General features: G+C 35.1%; 1 long non-coding RNA gene across 2 annotated transcripts in view; it reads right to left on the reverse strand.

Annotated features, from left to right (window-relative positions):
* The window catches only part of LOC131403177 (uncharacterized), a 33880-nt gene extending 17831 nt beyond the window's left edge, over positions 1 to 16049 (reverse strand). Inside the window, exons 1-2 of one of the 2 annotated variants that reach the window (XR_009219263.1) lie at positions 15982 to 16049; positions 15487 to 15686 (exon numbers count right to left, since the gene is read on the reverse strand). This is a non-coding gene — a long non-coding RNA (uncharacterized LOC131403177). The remainder of the gene's footprint in view (positions 1 to 15486; positions 15687 to 15981) is intronic. The other variant, XR_009219262.1, reaches the window with a different exon arrangement.
* Between the last annotated feature and the right edge of the window lie 625 nt (positions 16050 to 16674).

A 16674-nucleotide genomic window follows, 5' to 3' on the forward strand; every position in this document is an offset into this window, starting at 1 on the left:
TACTGCATGGATTTGAACCTTCACTGAGTGACCTTGGGGAAGTGGCTCAATCTCTCTGTGCCTCAGTTTCCTTAATTATACTAGCAGTTTTATCCTATGCAGGATAGCTGTGATGATTACGTGAGTTATCCCATGTCAAGTGCTTAGGACTGTGCCTGCCTAGCACATACTTGGTGCTCAATAACGTTTGTCATGATTACTATTATTGCTCCTGCCCCTGAATCCAAACTTCCTCCTAGCAGCTTGAATGCTTGGAACCAAGCTCAGATTAGGTCTTCCTGTATCCACAGCAGAACTGGGTTCTTGTGGCCCAGAGCTGCAACTCTGCTGTCCATGTCCCTTCTCTTGCTTGAGGAGATATGTCCCTAGCAGATGAGTGTCTCTGGGAGTTATCTGTTCATCTCGTCCTGACTTGGCAAGGACAGGTAGAGGCTGTTGTTCATCTCTATGGGTCTCAGATGTCTTCCTTGTAAAATGAAAGGGCTGAACTATACGACTTCTAAGGTCTCTTTCAGTCGTAATAATACATGAATTTATGAATAATAGAAAGAATGCACAAGTAAGTGACATTAGGGTGAAGTGGAGTGAAGGGTTACCAGTCCAATTGCTTTTTCAAGCTTTAAAAAATTGCTCTGAACATTTAGATAAAAACTTGTCTTCCAAGGGTGTCTAGATATATATTACGTATGAAACAAGTCTAGTTTCTGGAAAAATGAGAAATTTCTTAATTATGTTATTAAAATTTTATTCTAATTTGATACTAAATTCCATGTTCTGTGTCATGAGGATGTATCTATATCTATATATACACACTTCATCTAAATATATCTGTATGCAGCCACTATGTCAAATAAAAATGAAGTTATTATTCATGAACAAATTTAATTTGCTTTAAAACATTAATAATATTAAAATTAATATTTTCATCCAATAGTCTTACTTTTAATGTTTTTCTTTTTAAAAAGTAAAGCAACTGTTGTGGAAATGAAAGACTCAAATTGCTGAAAGTGCGGTAGAACCAATAATTAAAGTTTTAGGAAGGCAATTAAAGGATTCTAAGTAAAAAGGAATACTTCAGATTAAAGAGAGAGTTTCACCTTTCCTCTTGTCAGTATTATGGTTTAAAAAAAATAATGCCTTAAAACTGCCAGCAGAGGTCCTCAGTCCCATAGTTTATCAATTGTATTTACTGAACAATCTCTCTCCTCGTGGTATATAACAAACTGATTTCAAGGACTCATTTGTTTACTTCAAATAACTAATCATAATGAATGGTCTACAGGTTTAAACTATTAATGCAAAAGAATACATTTATATTAAAAATGCAATTAATATGTACAACAGTGCATAATGTGTTGGAAAACATACAGACATAAAAGAACTAGAGAATAAAAGTGCAAGTTACATGTTTTTAAATTGATGGTTTTTAAAAAAATTCAGCAGATAAAGGTGCAGAATGGTGAGGAAAAGAGTCAACTATTATGTGTGGGTATAATTTTTTTTTAATCTTTTCAGTTTTGTTCTTTTCTTGGTTTGAATTATTCTACTTCTGGGAGAAAAATAAAAGGATTCATATAGGATCTCCTCTAGGTAAAAATTCTGAATATTCTATATTTTTTTCATTAAAGATGAATTTTAAAGAGGAAATAAAACAATCAGATATAGAAATAAGTAGTGGGAGGTTATTCTATCTGAAATAATTAGATAAGGCTTTTTGAGTTGCCAGTCTTCCTCAACTCTGTTTCTTTTTTGGCTTTACACTGAGATATCCCTGTAAATTCTTTCAAAAAGAAGCAGTTAATAAGGTGACTGCCAGAGAAACTTGGGTATGCGTCTTGATAGAGCTTATTAGCTCCCTGGTGTTGCATTAGGGGTTAGTTGACAATATATGTGCAAAATATCAAAACTTTACATTTGATCATAAGAAGACAATTAAATTTCAAGGCAATGGCCAAGGCTCAGTCTCTCTGGGCCTCAGTTTCCTAATCTAATCTTCCTAATCAACTTCCTAATGCCTGGGGTGTGGTTGTGGTTATGGAGGGCCTGTTTCAGGGAGTGGAGGCAGAAGGGTGTAACTAAATGATCTGACATAGACATAAATGCTAGGCAGATTAAGTAGGTATTATCTCATGGCCAAGAAGTAATATAATGGAAGTTAGATAAAGAAAAAGGAAAGATTCTAAAGAATGAAATTATGATAATCTCAAAGTAAAAGAAAAGAGAAAGACATTTCTGAGTCTTTTCATTCTTTTTAATTCTTCTTGAGTTTGCTTACGTTTTCTTTTTTTCTGATATTCTCTGCTCCCTACCTTTTTTTGTGGCCCCTGGCTGCCTTGAGAATTAGAGTCTTTTGAAATCAAACTAGAGACAAGCTAATGGAATATGGGAGACATTCTTAGCCTTTCTCAAGAGTTGATCTAGAAGACTCTATCTATGAAAACTAAACAGCCTTTTAATATTTTTTTTTAAGGCTTCTGCAGAGAAGGGGTGGGTGGCACTTAATTAAATTCATGGTAGCTTCTAGAGCAAGTAAACATCTTTGGAGAAGGACTTGTTTATCTTCCTTCCTTCTATACCTTAACCAGCAAGAATGAACTGAGTGAGAAAGAATAACCAAAAGGAATGCTATTGTCATTTTTAATTTGTTTGTTGAGTGTGACTGTCCACTTTCTTTCTAAAAAGCAGGCTCTCAGATATTCTCAGTGCTACACAGAATGATTTGAGTAACTAATTTTCACGTGCATGATAATAAAATAGGCATAGACATGCATAGAGGTTTTCAGAGCTAGTTATCAAAGGCTTTGGTATACATAAAGATGTTTGGGGTATATGTAGTGTTTTATTAATTCAAATGTTGCATGTACATAGCACAGCATCTTTCCGGTGCATTAAAAATGCTGTTCAAGTGTATACATTTTATTAATCTCTGTCTTTTCCTTTCTCATAAAATTCTTTAAGTGCTACTCTTTGTTTGAGGCATTCCATTATACCCAATATTTCTACGAACCACCTCTGAATAGTAATAACTATCTCTAAAATATTTGTTGACCAAGTAAAATTATTATATAACATATTGCGAAGAGTTATAAAGAAACTCATAAACATATCTGTTTTATATACAAATTAGATCTTAAGAGCATATCCAACCATATTATAGAACCCTTAAAATAACATTTTGTTAGACTCAAGCTTTTATGTATTGTTTTGCAATTATACTCATATGCATTCTTAAATTCTCTCCATATAGAAAATGAATCTGTAAATTTCATGATTCACATTGGTAAATTATACTTCAATTCTTGGCTGTTATCCTAGTCTGCTTTGGTGTTTTTCTGTGACTTGATGAAGTTGAGGGGGTTGGATTTTATTTTCTCATTTCTCTATCTCTAAGCAACAGCAAATATCTTAAACTATGGATTAAAAAAATTTGATCCCCTTCTTGCTAACTAAACTCAAATAATATAAATCAGACTACCCGTTTATAGGGTAGGGCATTCATTGTTCAAGAGGCATGAATGTTCTTTCTTCTGTATTTCTTAATTAGTGGGGCTTCTAATCTAGTGTGGTGTTTACTAGTCTTTAAGGGAAAAGAAAAGGCAGGAGAGCTGACCATTGTCCCTAAGGGACTGGCATTGGAAATGCACTAAACATTGCCCAGAGCGTGATGAGAGCAACTTATGTTTCCTTCCTTACACATGTAAATGTTACAAGACACATCCGGATTGCAGTATAATGGAAATTCTGAAATTAGTTTTAAGAAGTGAGTTTGGAAGTATTATTTTCTTTTAGTGCTTGAAAATGTAATCTAGAATACCCAAGGAGTACAACCATTCATTTCCACATATTTCAGAGCCATTTTGTACTCATTTACTCCTGTTTAGTTCCTAGGTGGTGAGTTACTCACAGTCTCTTAATCTTTCTCATTTCGTTAGTTTTCAGTTTTGCTCATCAAATATCTTCAATGATGACTGCTTCTTTTCCATAGAGAAATGCTGATGTGCTCAGGCTGTTACAGAGAAGAGTGGAAGGGGGAAAGAAATGGAGAGAAAGCTAATGGACAATTTCTCCCCCAAGGCCACCTAACTGGCAAAAGGATGGATTGGTTCCTAAGTCCCCACATTGGGGTTAGACTTTGGCATTCTAAAAGAAAGTGATAGTGGTGGTGCTGGAAAAATTTGATCTTCTGGTTATATTAAAAATAGAAATAAATTTTAAAATGAAGTTTGAATTTTTAATTTTCACATTAATATTTGTTGCCAGTTCCCTTACATTAGATGGGCAAGAAGAATTATTCTGAAACCAAACCAAGCCAAACAGAAACCAAGAAAACTTATGTTTTATGATTGTGCTAAGAACCTTTACACTGAGATAGAGACAAATATCCTGGGCCAGTATCTAGCCCTGATTATTATTATTATTATTTTAAATCATATTTTTATGTCATTCTATCAGTAACTCAACACAGGTATGTGTGTGAATAAGGAGATTGTATTGTTCTTTTGATAAAGGGACAATTTGTAAATCTTCTCCTGCTCCTAAAATCATTTACTCCTTTTGGGTATTTATTATTTCTACTTTCTGAAAAAACATATGAATGCTAATCTCTTTCCAATGTTGTACTAACTTTGCCAGGATGGAAAAAGGGTTAAATCAAAGAAAGGTTAAATTTAACATTTGTTAAATAAGCATCAGATTAGATATGGTGGCACAGGGGATGAGCTGACTGGTAGGTATCCCATTGCTTCTGCTTTTATTCAGGTCTTGTTCCTAATGTATGGCCAATAGTGGCAGTAAGACTGAATCTCCTTTTCAGCATTTTCTGGTGGCGGTGGTGGGGGAATCTGGGAGGGAGTTGGTCCGTCTTATGATCAGACTGTTAAGGTTGGTCGACATTTACAGAGGAAATGAAAAGTTCAGAAAGGGAAGGTTCTGGTGGCCGGAAAAGATGGGAAGGAAGCTCATACCATATCAGTCTATATATTTGCCTCTCTCTGTAGTTTTGCTCTTCTACCTTTATCTAAAATGTATGAAGAATTACTTGGGGCAGAATATTGATAGGTCTATTTTCTAAATTGATTATTTTGTAATGCTAAGGCTTAAAAAGTAATTAAGGTTGACAAGGGGCTGGTGGAAAAGGATATATTTGTTTGTAAGCTCTTTTCTTCAAGCTTCCCTATTCTTTTCATTTTAGAAAATATCATGATAAATATTTTCCTGCACACTTAATTTTTTGTTATTTAAATGTTGTCACTATTAACATATAAAATATTTTATTTCAAATTTCATTAATTATGAATGAATATTAATTTGAAGAGGGGCTTAACTGAAATTCACCTTTATGTTTTCAATGAAAATTTTGCTAAGAAAATTAATAGTAAGTGAAATTTCAATGGCATATCTACCTAATTAGGCAAAATAATTATTTTCAGCCTAAAAGTTTAGAAACACTCTAAACTTAATATAGTATAATTGCTATTTATGAAATAAGTATATAAATTAGATTTCAGGTACTTCAATAATTTAATTAAAATTATTTTTATCTATTCATTAAAGTAGGACTGTAATGTTGAGTAGCTCAGTTAATGTAAACAACTGGATAATAAAGCCATACACTTAAAATTATACTATATTTATAATTAGATATATAATAATGGACACTTTTCATTAGATAAGATAGTTTTTTTACAATTAATAAAAACTTGATGAAGTTTTACAGTACCAGTTTTTCAAAAGACAGTAAAGGACAAGGAAGATTTGGAAACACATCAGTTTATTCTTTCGTTAACTCCTTACAGTTAAAAAGATTACATTAGAAGTTACTTCTACATGCTGAAGTATAATATTGGCAAAATATTTTAAAGTATCCTTAGAGATTACAGTATTGCTCATGTAAGTAATTGCTGGAAGTGTGGGTACTTTGATTATTTTTAATAGAAAACACTGCACAGTATAAACATAGTATCAATGCTGCAGTAGTACAAAAACAGTATAATAGTACAAAATAGTATTAATTCATCTTGCGGCATTGATTGAGTCACTAAGCATCTCTGAGTCTCAATTTTCTAATCCAAAATGTGAAGAATTTGGACTGAATGATCTGTAGGGTTACTTGTAATTCTAAAGTAATCTATATCTATAATATTACTATCACATAGCCTCAAAGAACATCAGTGTCATGTAATTTTTAAGGGTGTATTTATTTAAAACAGCAAGACTTCTGGGATATGAGTTTATTCATAAGGTTAGTTTATTAGATCAAAACATTTCATTTTGAGGAGATTGCTGAGATTGCATGATTGTTACTATTCAAGGAAAAGCTACTTTATTCCCTGGCAGAGGGAATGATATGCTATCTGGAAGTTTCATTCTGTTGCTGGCACTCACATTTTAGGGACACCTGGAGAAAGCAAAGTGGCTTTTTCATATTGGTTGTAGTTGGTACTGATGGTACCAAAGGATGTAATCAGTTATTTGGAGTGAGATGTTCAATACTTTCCTTCCTGCATGCAACATTTAAAAAACCTTGCTTGGAAGAGAAGTTTATTTTTCATACAGGAGCTGGTGATCCTTTTGAAATGGAATTATCTTCTTGTTGTCATGGCAACATAGGATTCCATGTTCCTGCTTTCTACAATGTGTATTTCTCTGAGTCTGATTGTAAGTGTTTTATTCATTGGTGGCAGTGTGTGGTACTGGCATCAAGAAAACAGATCAGTCAGATGACATCTATAGTGCCTATCAACTTTGTTTTTTGGTTTTTTATTGAAGCATAGTTGACATACATTATTATGTTAGTCTCGGATGTACAACACAGTGATTCGACATTTATATACATTATGAAATGATCACCACAGTAAGTCTAGTAACCATCTGTCACCATAGAAAATTTTACAATATTATTGACTATATTCCCTATGCTGTATATTTATATCCCCGTGACTTATTTATTTTATAGCTAGAAGTTTGCACCTCTTAATCCCCTTCACCTATTTTGCCCAATCCCCCACTTCCCTCCCCTCTGGTAACCACCAGTTCTCTGTATCTATGAGTCTGTTTCTGTTTTGTTTTGTTTGTTCATTTGTTTTGTTTTTTAGATTCCACATATGAGTGAAATCATACAGTATTTGTCTTCCTCTAACTTATTTCACCTAGCATAATACCTCTAGGTCTATCCATATTGTTGCAAATGGCACGATTTCATTCTTTTTTATGGCTGAGTGATATTCCTTGTGTGTGTGTGTGTATGTATATATATATATATATATATATATATATATATCCCCCCCAACTTCTTTATGGTATATAGAAGTGTCCGTCTATCGATGGACACTTAGGTTGCTTCCATATCTTGGCTATTGTAAATAATGTTTCAATTAACATAGGATACATATATCTTTTCAAATTAGTGTTTGTGTTTTCTTCAGATGAATATCCAGAAGTGCAATTGCTGGATCATATGGTACTACTATTTTTAATTTTGGGGGGAATCTCCATACTGGTTTTTTTTTTTTTTTATTTTGTGAGGAAGATTAGCCCTGAGGTAACATCCCTTGCCAATCCTCCTCTTTTTGCTGGGGAAGATTGGCCCTGGGCTAACATCCATGCCCATCTTTCCTTTACTTCACACGGGATGCCTGCCACTGCATGGCTTGGTAAGTGGTGCATTGGTGTGCGCCTGGCAAGATACTGAATGACTCCAGGTGAATAGCTTCATATATATGCATATGAATTTAATATGCATACAAATCTCCTGGGAATATTGTTACAATGAAAATTTTGATTCCATAAATCTGGGACACACAGGGGAACTTTTAGATGACGGAATCATTCTGACAGTACTGTGGCGGAGAATAAATGATTCTATGCATTTGTCAAAGCCCACAAAACTGTGTAGCACAGAGTGTATGTAATACGTGCAAGTTTAAAAAAAAATCAACCCATGTGACTGAGTATCCCAGGATGGAATGCAAACTGTGACAAATGAATCTAACATTATTATAAATTTATGATATCACCATACTGAAGGGGGTTGGGGGGCAGAAGCTAACTTGAGTAACTTTGGAAAACGGGTGTTTTGACTAGAAACTGTAAGGCTAAATATAATAGGAACTGTACACTGTATGTAAACACTGTATTCTAGTTGGTAAATTTGTTTCTTCTGTGAGAATAGCCTAGAAATTCTGCAACTGCTTTACCCATATGCTGAGGGTGAAGAGTATGGATGGTAGGTAGAGGATGGTGGGAACCAGGTTTCTCTGTTGGAGATAGAAATTATAAAGGAGCAAGAAAGGAAGGTTAGGATGAATCCTGTAGTTCAGGATTATAGCTGGAGACATCAGTACAAACTCAAGTTTACCTTAATATGTATACAGATGGACAGACACAGAAAGAACTACAGATATGCCGATATACGTGGTTTACTATATATACATATGTTACTAGCTCTGTCTGCTTTGTCTGCTGAGAGGGCCTAGAAGTAGTGACACCTGAGTAGGAATGAGCATACCCCGCACCCAAATCTGCTTTCTAATACCCTTTTCTCCAATAAAAGGGACCAGAGCTCTTTGGAGAAATGAGTGACTCGAGGGCAAAAGAATGGGAATGTGTCAAAAGGACACAGAAGCCAACTCGACAGAAAGCTCACAATGGGCAAGGCTAGAACAATTTGAGCAACAAAATAAATTCATTGGATTATAGCCCAAAGTATAAAATACATATACATAAGTCCATGCTTATATAAATGAATGAGTGACTAAACGGGGGAGAAATGACTTCTCTACAGAAGAATTCCATTATAATATATGTAGACACTCCCTCCCAGCAGGAGATGAACTTAATTTCCACTCCCTCCACCCCCTTGAGAGTGAGCCAGACACAGTCACTTGCTTCCAAAGAATACAGCACGGAAAGGGAAAAACAAACAGTAACTTTACAGCGGAGAAACCTGGCAAATACTACCTTGGCCAAGTGATGGACGTTATCATCAACAGTAATGTCACGTGGATATTATGCTCCCCATACGATGTGACTGGAAGAACACTTCATCTCTGTGATATTCGTGCTAAAAACTGATAACCCTAGTTGATCCTAACAAAAATATCAGACTAATCCAAACTGGGGGACATTCTACAGGACACCTAGCCAGTACTTCTGATGACTGTTAAGGAAATCAAACAAAGGCTAAGAAACTCTCACAGAACAGAGGACACTGGAGAGAGCTGACAGTTAAACATAACATGGTACCCTGGGTTGAATCCTGGAATAGAAAGAGAGCATTAATGGAAAAGTCAATGAAATCCAAGTGAAGTTTGAAATTTATTTATTTTTTGGTGAGAAAGATTAGCCCTGAGCTAACATCTGCTGCCAATCCTCCTCTTTTTGCTGAGGAAGACTGGCCCTGGGCTAACATCTGTGCCCATCTTCCTCCATTTTCTGTGGGACACTTGCCACAGCACGGCTTGATAAGTGGTGCATACGTCTGCGCCCAGGATCCGAACCTGCGAACCCTGGGCCGCGGAAGGACAGCATGTGAACTTAACCACTACACCACCAGGCTGGCCCCAATAGCTTTTTTTTTATTTTATTTTTTTTAATGGTTATAAATCTGGTTTCTCCTTCTAGAGAATGGGACTCATAATACTGTGAACATCACAGGAGTTTTGTGAGGATGAACTGTGATACATTCACATAATGCACCATGCCTGGCTCAGTCAGAGTTAAGAGCTCAATGATTATTGGTTGCATTATTGTTTCTAGAGCAATGAAATGTACCCAGCCTCTTGATGGCAGGGCCTATGACACTGTTCTTTGGGAGTTCCCAGAAAATAAAAACGATGTATAACAACATCAGTAACAAAAAAAGCGGCAAGGTGCTGAATGAACCGCTTCATATATATGCGTATGAATTTCATATGAATACGAATTACTGGAGAATCTTGTTAAAATGAAGATTCTGATTCAGAAGGTCTGGGGTAGGGGCCAAGGTTTTACATTTTGAACAAGCTCCCAAGTGACGCCAATGCTGCTGGTCCAAGGACCGAAATTTGGGCTGCAACTTTTCTATTTCTGCATGTTTTTAAATTTTCCTTAAAAAAATACAAAAAAGTTTTCTCCATCTATTCTTTATCTCTTCATCACAAAAAATACTCTTATTTTTAAACCCAACTATATCATATGTAACCCACCAGTCGTCAAGATCTTAAATAAGCAACTATTTCAACAGTACAGTCTTCCCCGCTTATACGCAGTTTTGCCTTCCACAGTTTCAGTTACCTGCAGTCAACTGTGGTCTGAAAATATTAAATAGAAAATTCCCAACTTCGTAAGTTTTAAATTTCGTGCTGTTCTGAGTAGCATGATGAAATCTCGCTCCATCCCACCTGGGACGTGAATCATCCCTTTGTCCAGCGTATCCACGCTGCATAAGCTACCTGCCCATTAGTCACTTAGTAGCTATCTCAGTTATCAGATTGACTATCGCAGTATCACAGTGCTTGTGTTCTAACAACCATGGACATCATCTGCTTATGACATCCAACCATCAACATCATCATGGCTCAATGATCCTCCTCATGTATTGTCAGAAGGTCAATATTAACCTAGCGCTACATCACAATGCCTAGATCATTCACCTCACTTCATCTCAACATGTAGGCATTGTATCATCTCACATCCTCACAAGAGGAAGGGTGAGTACAGTACAATAAGGTATCTTGAGAGAGAGAGAGACCACATTCACAGAACTATTTTTACAGTATATGGTTATAATGGTTCTATTTTATTATTGTTGTTGTTAATCTCTTACTGTGCCTAATTTATAAATTAGACTTTATCACAGGTATGAATGCATAGGAAAGAATATAGTATATACAGGGTTCTGTATTATCCGCAGTTTCAGGCATCCACTTGGGGTCTTGTAACACATCCCCCGTGGATGAGGGGAGGCTACTGTATAAAAAAGGGGTAACTACACATTAATGTTTGCCCCCACATTATCTCATACCTATGTAGATAAAAGTAATGTCTTGCAAAGTCAAGTCATATACAATTCTCTTAGCCTTATCAGTTAAAAAAGCCTAAATACTTTACAGTAACCTAGATTAACCACAATCCTAGGAAATTATGTGAAAATTTTAATTAGGTAAATTCTGCTTGGAAACAGAGTATCCTATTATTAAGGCTCCTGCTTAACGATTTATTGAGTTTTCAAAGGATAAGAAGCGATCTTAGATGATCTTAGATTTAGTAGCATATACAGGATATTTGAGAGAAAAAACAGGAAAAGATGAAGAAAGCACATACTGAACTGAGAAATAGGGAATAACAAAAATGAGATGTAAAAGAGTCATACTTTCCTGCAATTAATGACATCACAGAAAATTTTAAAAACCAGTTTCCTTAACTCAATGATTTCTAGCCATTCTGGCTTTGTGATTTCACACTTTCCCATCCTCCTTAAAATGTTTCTTAACACAAACTTTGGAAATTTAAAAAATGACATTTTTTTTAAAACTCTGAGATAACTGCAAAATAAGCTCAGCAAACACCATTTTAACTGGTATTGACTTTAAAAACTGTTCAAATTTATTTAGTGAAAGAAACTAACTGATTTTGATGGCAAGAAATCTTTCTGGTATGTGTATACATAAATACAATGTTTCCAAACACAGTATACCATAGTAGAATTCAACAGGACACTAACAGATCCATGGTGCAAACCGTGCCCTGTGTTCAAATTAACTCTGAATCGGTTTTCCTTAAATGTCACAGGTCATTGAGGCTCTAGGGCTTCTCAAAGCCTCTAAAAAGCCTTTAAAACTCTGAATTTCTAAAAAGGAGGTTTTCATTGAGAACATTTCCAGTGATCATAGTCCCTATTCACTGCCTACCCAGAACACTTTACAAGTTGAGATCCAAAGATTCTTGAACCATAAAATGATAATTAAAATATTTTCTATAAGCCAAGGCAATTGAAGTGTTACAGTCCACAAAGCTCCATTGCCAGCTAGAGATTAATTCTAAATGGTTGAGACCATTACAGCACATCACTAACAACCTTCCTCACCCTGTAAGAATTTTTCAAGAGCATAATAGATAGAGACTAATTAAAGTCATTCAAATAAATTCTCAAATTTACATGGACAAACATATTATTAAAAATTTAATCTACAGGCAAGCAGAGAAATTCTTCTGAGTATTAAGCATGTATCAATCATCCAAAAATGAGCAAAATATGATAATATATTTCTGGTCTTTACCCATAAATCTAGTCCTGGAGTAAATCATCATTCAAGATAATTTTAAAATAAAAAATATCTACCCAGGATTTGAAAAATTTGGTTGCAAATAACAACACATCCACACAGTGAGGAACTGATGCTCTGAAATCTTCCAATAGTATCTTCAGAAAGCTTAACTTCAGTTACATAATAAACTTTGTGCTGAGTTGAAACTGACGTACAGGTGCATCCTGACCCAGATTTCTTAATAAAAAAGTTTCAAAACTGTCCGTTATAGCACAGCCCAAGACACATTTTCCTATGTATTCTTCTTCCCTTCAGTCAATGGTTATAGAGAGCTTTCTACATGGAAAGAATCAAAAAACCATTTTTTTTAGTAGAAAGCTAATTATACCAACCAAAAATGCTAAATGACTTCTTAAGTCTATTTCATTTCATAAGCTTCATTTTCATAAAGGAAAAAAGAAACGCTACAGCAAAAATACATTTAAAAATTCTAGCCAATAAAAATCAAATTTTACTTTAAAAACTATTTACAGTGTATATTAATTTTAAAAGGAGAGCATATTTCTCTTCTCATCACTCTATATTAACATTCATAGTTACTGAAACTTTTGTTGTTTGCAAGAAAATCCCTATGTCTGCAAAGTTCACCTCCTCACTCTTTTAACTAACTAGGCACAATCTCCCTTCTCTGTACTGCCCTGTTATAAAAGCTTTGGGGAGGGGGTCTCAGGGTTAGTAACAATGACAGTAGAGCAAAGGAAAAGGATAGCATAACAGCAGTAAGGAAGAAAATGAAAGCAAAATAGAAGCAGGTCTTCCTCCTCCTGATAAACAAACACCAAGGCAGTTGAAAGAATTAGATAACTCGACAATCATACTTCTCAGAAGCACATACCTTGTATGGTAGAAATGGTGACTCAGAATAATTACAGAATATGCTTTGCAATTATTTTAAATGAGTATGCATTATAAAAGACTCCTGTAAGTAAATTTGCTTTCACAGGGTTTAACTTTTTTCAACTATACCATCTAATTTGACTTACTACTCACCTTTGCTTTAGATATGGCAGTAAAATATATAAAAGATTACTCGAAGAGGTAAGCGGTCAGAACATAACAGCACGCGATCTCTCCGCATACTCAACAAGAGGATTTACTCTCAAGAGGCTTACTTCCTATTTTCCAGGTAGTTTTGTTCCTGTGTCTCCTCTAGGTATTTCTACCTATCAACCATTTCACTGCTCACTAATGAATAAGACAATGCGGGACAATGTGACTCTCCTATTCACTTACTATAGTCAATACACCTGTAGAGATCTGAATCAAAACTGAGATTCAAAAGTCTTCTAATTTACCTCTCAACTCTGGTGATTCATAAAGTTTTAGATAACAGAGTTTGACTAGAATCACCAGAAACTCTGTTATCTAAAATTTTATTACACATTGTAAAAGTGATAGGATGAAACTTCAAAATCATTTAGTTCAACTCAATTACTTTACAGTTGAGAAATCATTCAGAGAACTAGTTAGATGGTGTCAACTCAGGTTTTGTAACTCCAGACCAACACGTGTTCTGCTAAATCATGCTGCTTTCTGTAACTACTCCTTCTTCTCTATGATGTTCTTGTTACCCAAACAGTGCACCTGTGAAAGCTGATAAACTCAAGTATTCCTAGAATGACCAGAAAATCCCAAGTCTCAGGTCAAATACATATACCACTGCTTCATTTTCTACCCCAACATTTTTTCTGAAACCCTCCTAACTGCCAAAACTTTCTTGTTTCTTGTCCATCACATTTCTCTATCACTATAATTAATGTTTTAGTTATCTAGTACCCTATGTTACATAAAACATAATGCTAATCATAATAAGCAAATATTGAGTGCTCATTATATCAGGAACTATATTAAGACCTTGAGATGTAGCATCTCACTTAATCCTCAACTTCAAATAAGATAAATAATACCGTAATCCCCATTTCAAAACTGCAAAAATCAAAGCCTCAGAGGTTAATTTTTTCTTTTTCTCTCTCTTTTTTTTTTTTTTGCTGAGGAAGATTGGCCCTGAGCTAAGATGTGTTGCCAATCTTCCTCTTTGGCTTGAGGAAGATTCACCCTGAGCTAACATCTGTGCCAGTCTTCCTCTATTTTGTATGTGGGTCACCGCCACAGCATGGCCACCAATGAGTGATGTAGGTCGGTGCCCAGGAACTGAACCCGGGCCACTGAAGCAGAGCACACCAAACTTAACCACTAGGCCATGGGGCTGGCCCCAGAGGTTAAATAGTTTGTCCTAATTCACAGAGCTAACCAGAAGTAGAACCAGGATAAGTAACCAGGCAGTCTCACTCCAATGTCCATATTCCTGATCTCTACATACAATAAGTATATATAACTACATGGACTTTATTATTAATATGCAGATAACTCAAAATTTGGGGGCTACAGAAGAATTTAAAGAGTCTTTGTATTTGAAGAGGCTTCTTTCACATTAAAATAGCTTAATATGGCTTATTCCCATAAACTATATCTTCCTTAAAAAGACATGGCCCAAGTAAGAACTCTTAACTCACTCATATATAATTAAAACTCAAATTAAAGAAAATAGGAGGAAAAAAGAGTTGCAACAATACTTTAACAAATATCCAGATCAGCATTGTCCAAAAGAACTTTTTGTAGTGATAGTAATGTTTTCTATCTGCACCGTCCATCATGGTAGCCACTAGCCACATGGGACTATTCAGCATTTGAAATGTGTCTAGTGTGATTGAATAACTGAATTTTGAATACTGTGTAATTTTAATTAATTTACATTTAAACAGCCACATGTGGCTAGTGGCTACTATATTGGACAGCACAGGTAGAAGATAAAATGCCAGAAAAAGATGAGGAAAGAAATTCTTATTGCCTTTATTTAGAGAGTGCACTAACAGTCAAATCAATTTAAATCTCTTTTCCTACTTGTTCTAGCTTCAGTTATTAACCCAAACAATATATACCTCCAAGGAGATTTAAGTAACCCAAACTTCTATACTTAAATTCTTCTTTGTGTATCTCAAAGGAAAAAAATAATTAAAACCTGTATTATCAACAAAGCTCTTTATATTAGAAACTTTTTACTGTTTGGATACCTAAGAGGAAGAATTTGAACCTGAAAACTGCCATCTACTAAGAAAACTAAAAAGAGTCACACAAGTTTTCCATTCTCTTCATAATAAATACTTGATAATAAAGTGCTTACCTTGATTCTCCACTACTGTTTCTAACACTTTCTTCATCACTGTGTCCATTCATTGTAAATATCAAGAAGTTTTAAAATAAAACATAAATCTTCCCAGTTTAAAAGATGAATATAAATACTGACTCCTCCTCGAATACCAAAAATTCACAGACGAATTTTCTTCAACATTCACAGGTTTCCTGGGACCCTTTTTGATTCACCTAAAGAAAACATATTAAGAAAATAAGAAAACTTCCTGTAGAGAAAAAGATAAGTCTATTTAGAACTTATACAAATCTACCTAGGCCAATCAGAAATACCTAGGCTTCCATTAACTACATTCCTGACTACTTACTAGAATTTACAGCACACCAGTGCTTATTTTTGACAGAAGAAATCAGAATATCTGCTGAGTAATAAAACTTTTAGACTAACTGCAGCTGTGTAGATACATATATACACATTATGGATAACTAGCTAACTAAAGAAAAACGGTAATATATAACATATACATACATTCCAAGAATAGAAAACGGAGTCTTATTAGATACTTTGTCAAACCAAGTAAGGGGGGAAAAGGTTACCTTTAATCAAACACTAATTCATATCACCAAGAACTTCATACATTTGAATGAGGCAAAGTTTTGAAAATACTCACATAAGAACAGAAGAATAAAAGTATCATACAATCTTCGCAAAAACTGTACAGATCAAAATAAACGTGTACTTTCACAGGTGAGCCGACAGTGGAATGATAAAATTTAAATAATATTTATCCAGGTTGCACTTGCGGAGATTCCATTAAAAAAAAAAAAAGGTAATGGAATATACACTATGATTTTTTAAGTAACGGGTTTGGGGCAGAAATCACGGACCAAGACACAGCATTCCCACCTTTCAAGATTTCAGCACAACACTGGAGAGTCACCTACAAGCCATCCACGAATAAACAAAGGAGATCTCTGGCAGGGGAGGGAGAGGAAGAAGCGGGGGAAGGAGACGTCAGATCCTTCCCCAGCCAGAAAGGACCGAGACAGCCGACTGAGAGCAGAGCTGTCCTCCGACCTCAGCAAAGAGAATTCAGTCCTACGATGATTTCCATTCCAAAAAAAAAGAGGAGGAAAACAGGCTGTTGCCAACTTCATCACAGCAAACTCTACATCTAGATCGAGATTTTAATTCTCCAGAGACTAAGGTCCAGTAGACTCT

This window comes from Diceros bicornis, unplaced genomic scaffold, assembly GCF_020826845.1.
Source record: "Diceros bicornis minor isolate mBicDic1 unplaced genomic scaffold, mDicBic1.mat.cur scaffold_55_ctg1, whole genome shotgun sequence".
In the NCBI taxonomy this organism is placed as follows: Eukaryota; Metazoa; Chordata; class Mammalia; order Perissodactyla; family Rhinocerotidae; genus Diceros; species Diceros bicornis.